The sequence below is a fragment of the Phoca vitulina genome, unplaced genomic scaffold, assembly GCF_004348235.1.
Source record: "Phoca vitulina isolate PV1807 unplaced genomic scaffold, GSC_HSeal_1.0 scaffold22, whole genome shotgun sequence".
Taxonomy (NCBI): Eukaryota; Metazoa; Chordata; class Mammalia; order Carnivora; family Phocidae; genus Phoca; species Phoca vitulina.
In genome coordinates, this window is record NW_022589725.1 from 44,818,046 (window position 1) to 44,824,422 (window position 6,377).

The window sequence follows — 6,377 nt, forward strand, 5'->3', positions numbered from 1 at the left end:
TTTCTCTGAGGAAATCATATTTAGCTAAAATCTGATGGTTGGGAAGAGATAATCAATCTACAGGAAAAGGAAGAGCAACAGAAAGAGCATAAATAAAGGCCCTGAGGTGGCAAAGCTGGATGACACGTTCATAGAACAGAACTTGGAGAACAGAAGAAAAAAGGGGTGGGGCATTCAGGAACGTTAACCCCTTAGTCCTAAAACTACAGTGAGCAACTTGCCCCAGTTTGCTTTGGATTTTCCCAGTTTCAGCACTGAGAGTACTACATCCCCAGAAACCCCTCTATCTCAAGCAAACGGGGACCAGTTTCCCAAGACCATCCTGATTTTAAGGTTGACAGGCCCACATGTTAGGAACCCGCTCTGTCTTTGACACACCAGATGGCTGGTCACCACACCTCATGGTAATAGAAAACCATCAGTGGAAATGGCACAACCTGATTTGAGCTATAGGTGATGGGCCTTGACTGGCTGTGGGGCAATTCCCAAGTCTGTCATTTGCACAACTGGGTGACTACAGGGACCTTTCACTGAGGCAAGAACCAGGAAGAGGAAGTCGGTATGGGAGGTGAACAATCACAACATAGGTGTGGATATATGAGTTAGTTTTTGTAAAACAGGTCTACTAATAAAAAGAATGATTTGGGGATAGAAGGAAAGTTAACTAAACTGAGGTTCAAAGTTAAGGTTTCAGAAATGCCACTGCTGCTTCCACCACAGCGTGAAGAACACAGGTCTGAGACGAGGTCTTGCCCCGAGAGGCTTCTGAACCTGGGGGCTGCCAGGTCTCCAAACATCAAGTCCAACTTTGTTGGCCACCCTGTCTGATATGTCAGACCAATGCCAACATTGACATTACAAATAATGAAAAAGTTGTTAAAATTCTCAGTCCAGGGTGTCTGGTGGCTCAGTTGGTTAAGCATCTTCCTCTGGCTCAGGTCATGATCCCAGGGTCCTGGGATCGAGCCCCACATTGGGCTCCCTGCTCAGCAAGGAGCCTGCTTCTCCCTCTCCCTCTGCCCCTCCTCCCTGCTTATGTTCTCTCTCTCTCTCTCTCAAATAAATAAATAAATACATCTTTAAAAAATATTCTCAATCCAATAAAGACAAAGAAAATCAAATTTTGGAGAATTTATGAGGCGATCCCAACATCATCACACTGGCAGGCATTGTGAAAGATGCTGTGTCATAAAATCTTGCCTCCGTTTTTGAACATGTGAACAGCACAGACTTCAAGCAATTGTGCCAGATGTGAACAGACTATGATACTTGATTTTACATGTGTGAGATTCTGAAGGCCCCAGACTATTGTCACAGCATGGGAATTATGCACAGAGAAATGAAACTCCATAATGTTATGACTGGTCATGGGCACAGAAAGCTACAGCTAATAGACTGGGGTTTGGCTGAATTTTACCATCCTGGTCAAGAATATAATTTCCAAGTTGCTTCCTGATATTTCAAGGGTCTTGAGCTTCTTTAGACTATCAGAGGTACAATTATACATAGGTTGGATATGTGGAGCTTGGGTTGTATGCTGGCAAGTATGATCTTCTGGAAGGATCCATTTTTCCATGGACATAACAATTACAATCAGTCAGTGAAGATAGCCAAGGTTCTGAGATCAGAAGACTACATATGTTGTATGACTATACTGACAAATATAACATGGAATTAGATCCACCTTTCAATTATATTTTGGACAAATGTTCCTGTATGCGATGGGAACACTTTGTCCACAATGGAAACCAGAACCTCATTAGCCCTGAGGTCTTGGATTTCCTGGACAAGCTTTGGTAATCTGACTTCAAGTCACAGCTTACCACAGGAGAGGCCATAGAGCACCTCTATTTCTACCTTGTTGGGAAGGACCAGGCTTGAATGGGCTCATCTAGCATGTGGAAATGATGGGTGGGTGGCAGTACATCTGTCAGCAGTGCCAATATGACATCAGGGATTTCTTTAGTGCCACTTGCTTCACCCCTCAGACCTCTGGCAGGTTCACAATCCCTGTGGGATGCCTGTTCCTAGCACTCGAGCCCAGCAGTAATGGCCCCTTCTGTCTACTGATCCTTAAACAGAGGTGGGGGAATCCCTTCTCTCCTCCATGCAGCTTGGGTCTGGTAGGGAGGGGTGAAATACCTCAGAAGCACCATGTCTGAACCATTGCTTGTGGATTTAGAGTAGTTCAAATCTTTTTTTTTTTTTTTTTTTTTTTTGGTGTTGGGGAAGTATTTTTATTTTTTTAGAAAGCGTATTTATTTTTTTAATTTAAATTCAATTAGCCAACATATAGTATATCATTAGTTTTTGATGTAGTGTTCAATGATTTGTAAGTTGCATAAAACACCCAGTGCTCATCACATCACATGCCCTCCTTAATGCCCATCACCCAATTACCCCATCCCCCTTCCACCTCCCCTTCCACAACCCTTAGTTTGTTCTCTAGAGTCAAGAGTCTCTCATGGTTGGTCGCCCTTTGATTTCTTCCCATTCAGTTTTCCCTCCATTCCCCTATGATCCTCAGCACTATTTCTTATATTCCACATATGAGTGAAACCATATGATAATTGTCTTTCTCTGATTGACTTATTTCGCTTAGCATAATACCCTCCATTTCCATCCACATCGATGTAAATGGTAGGTATTCATCCTTTCTGATGGCTGAATAATATTCCATTGTATATATGAACCAAATCATTTTTAAAAAGTATATAGGCTTATTTTTTTCTTAACTCAAACTTTTCAGAACTCAGGTATCCCCTGAAAAATTACCTACAGCTAGAATATTTCACAGACAACGTTTTTTTCTTCCCTTCCAAATTCAGTTCCTCATCACTAAAGGACAAAGATAAACCAGCCTCAATCTCTGTGGCTGCGTTTGGGTGGAAATTTCTTCCCATATCCACCATTGCACCCCCACCATTCCACACTTAGGGGGGTTTGTATCTCATGCTCTTCCCTGGAGATCAAAAAATGTAGCTTCTTCAAGGAGGTGGGAAGGAAGGAGGAAGGGATGACCCAACCTGTAAGACCAGTGTACTGCTAGCCCCTTATATCAATGTACTCCAAAGGTGTTTCAATGGGGTTATCCTGATAAATCTACTGGAAATATGTTCGTTTCACTGAGCTGCTAAAAATCAACACAAAGTGCAGACAGGACCGGAAAACTTTTGTTCAGTAGTAGGAGTTATGTCTTAATGACCTAACCCTAAATCCAACTCACTTATAATTACAGTTTCAGTTTACTTAAAAAAGTTAATACCAGGGAGTCCAGATGTTGGAGGAGTAGGAGACTTAATTTCATCTGGTCCCAGGAATTCAGTTAGACAATGTCAAATCATTCTGAACACCTGAAAATTCAACCAGAGGTCAAAGAAAAGAATAGTTGCAACCCTACAAATAGAAAAGTGACCACTTTCTGCAAGGTAGGAGGTGCAGAAAAGTCAATCCAAGACAATATATGGGAAGATAGATACCAGTGAGTGATAGAGCAGCAGACACAAAATCAGAACTTTTGGAAGTCTGCCCCAGGGAGGAACATCGCTCAGGTGGCTAATTGAGGGGTAGAACCTTCCCTGGGACAGTGTGGTCTCAGGATCTTCAGGGTCACAAGGAGACTAGAGGTGCCTGAATGTGGCAGAGCTCCCAGGCATCGGAGCTGGGAAGTTGCTGCAAAGAGTGAGCCCAGGAGTGGGCTCTTAGCTTGGGGTTGCCATAAACCAGGATCCATGGCACAGATGGGCAACTGCTCATGGAGCAGGGGCCCAACAAGTGGCAGATCCAGAAAGACCCCCTTCTTCCCCTGGGAGGAACGGTGTGGGAGAGCATCACAGGAGTCTGCAGGGTTTGGAGACTGGAAGTGGGGTCGTGTGCCTGAGATAGAAAGGCTTGTCAGACTGGGTGAGCACAGAGTGTGGCTAGAGACCAGGGAGACAGAAGTGATTGACTGCTTTTCTCTGAGGGCTCACTGAGGAGTGGGACCCTGAGCTTTCAGCTCTGGGGCCAGAGATTGGGAGGCTGTCATTTTTTTTCTCATCCTCTAAATCTGTGCAGAAAGCCTTCAGGGAACAAAAGCCACCTAGAGCAAACTGGAGCCAATTACGTAACTTGGCCCCTGGTGAGGGCACTGCAAATCTGTCTGGGACAAACAAATTTGTCAATCAATGCAACAGGCCCCTCACCCAGAAGATCAGCAAGAACATCCAGACAAGACAAACCTTACTGACCATTGAGAACTGTAAAACTCCAGTGCTAGGGAAGACAACATATAGAATTCATAGCTTTTTTCCCATGATTCTTTAGTCTTTCAATTTTATTTTTTAATTTTAATTTTTTCGTTTTTTAAAAATTTTTCTTCTTTCCTTTTTCAACCACCCTCTTATTTTATCAACTACTTTTTTAAAAATCTTTTTTAATTTTCATTTTTACAGTCACATTCTATCCCTTCTTTGTGTTTAATCTTATTTTTATATATATACAAGTTTTTCTTTCTTTAAAATTTTGAGATGCAGTTTCTTCTAACAGACCAAAATACACCCAAAATCTAGTGTATGACTCTGTTCCCTTCACCTGCCTGAACATATTCACTCTCTTTTTTTATTCTTCCTTTTTTTGTTTTGTTTTGTTAAAGTTTTTTTTTAATTTTCATTTTTATACTTACATTCTATCCTTTCAATGTATTTAATTTTATTTTTGTATCTATAAGGTTTTTTTTCCTTTACAATTTTCAGATGTAGTTTCCTCTAACAAACTGACCAAAATACACTCAGGAGATAGTGTATTGCTCTGTTCTTTTCACCTTTCTGTTTATATCCCTTCCTTTTTGTTGTTGTTATTGTTGTTGTTTTTCTTTCTCTTTTTTTTTCTTGTCTTTTAATTTCCATTCTTACAGTTACATTCTATCCTTTCATTGTATTTTATTTTTGTACATATATAAGATTTTCTTTCTTTACAATTTTTGGGTCTAGTTTTCTAAAAAACAGACCAAAGTATACACGGAATCCAGTGTATTACTCTATTCTGCTCACCTGTCTGATTATATCCCCACACCAAACCCCCATTTAGGGATCTCTTCTGATTTGTTTAGTGTATATTTCTCTGGGGTCATTTTGCCATTTTAATATTTTGCTCCCTAATTCATCTATTCCTCTCTGGACAGAATGACAAGATGGAAAAACTCACCTCCAAAAAGGGAACAAGAGGCAGTACCAACTGCCAGGAACCTAATCAATATAGACATTAGTAAGATGTTGGAACTAAAGTTCAGAATAACAATTATAAAGATACAAGCTGGGCTTGAAAAAAGCATAGAAGACACTAGAGAATCCCTTTCTGGAGAAATAAAAGAACTAAAATCTAACCAAGTCAAAATCAAAAAGGCTATTAATGAGATGCAATAAAAAATGGAGGCTCTAACTGCTAGGATAAATGAGGCAGAAGAGAGAATTAGTGATATAGAAGACCAAATGATGCAGAATAAAGAAGCCGTGAAAAAGAGAGATAAACAACTACTGGATCACAAGGGGAGAATTCAAGAGATAAGTGATACCATAAAGCAAAACAGTATCAGAATAATTGGGAACCCCGAAGAAGAGGAAAGAGAGAGAGAGAAAGTAGGTATATTGGAACAAATTATAGCAGAGAACTTCCCTAATCTGGGGAAAGAAAGAGGCATCAAAATCAAGAGGCACAGAGAACCCACCTCAAAATCAATAAAAACAGGTCAACACCACGACATGTAATAGTGAAACTTACAAATCTCACAGAGAGAATATCCTGAAAGCAGCTCAGAAAAAGAGGCCTGTAACCTACAAAAGTAGAAACATTAGACTGGCAGAAGACATATCCATGGAGACCTGGCATTCTAGAAGGACTGGCATGATATATTCAGGGTGCCAAACAAGAAAAATATGCAGCCAAGGGGGCGGAGCAAGATGGCGGAGGAGTAGGAGACCTGGATTTCATCTGGTCTCAGGAATTCAGCTGGATAGGGATCAAACCATTCTGAACACCTACAAACTCAGCAGGAGATCGAAGAAAAGAATAGCAACAACTCTCTGAACAGAAAAGCGACCACTTTCTGGAAGGTAGGATGTGCGGAGAAGTGAATCCGAGGCAATATTCGGGAGGATAGACGGCGGGGGAGGGGCCTCCATCGGCCGCTTCTGGCAAGTGATAGAGCCACGGAGCACAAAATCGTAACTTTTAGAAGTCTGCTCCGCTGAGGGACGTCACTCTGGTGGCTAAGTGGGGGGAGGAACCCTCACGGGACAGTGTGGTCTCAGGACCCTTGGGGTCACAGAAAGACCGGGGGTGCCTGAGTGTGGCAGAGCTCCCAGGTATCGGAGCGGGGAAGCCGGCTGCAGAGACGGAGC

The 6,377-nt window shown here is 41.8% G+C and overlaps 1 pseudogene; it reads left to right on the forward strand.

The window, feature by feature from the left end:
- Positions 1 to 1,114: 1,114 nt before the first annotated feature.
- On the forward strand, positions 1,115 to 2,050 carry LOC116641780 (annotated as a pseudogene).
- The last annotated feature ends 4,327 nt before the right edge of the window (positions 2,051 to 6,377 follow it).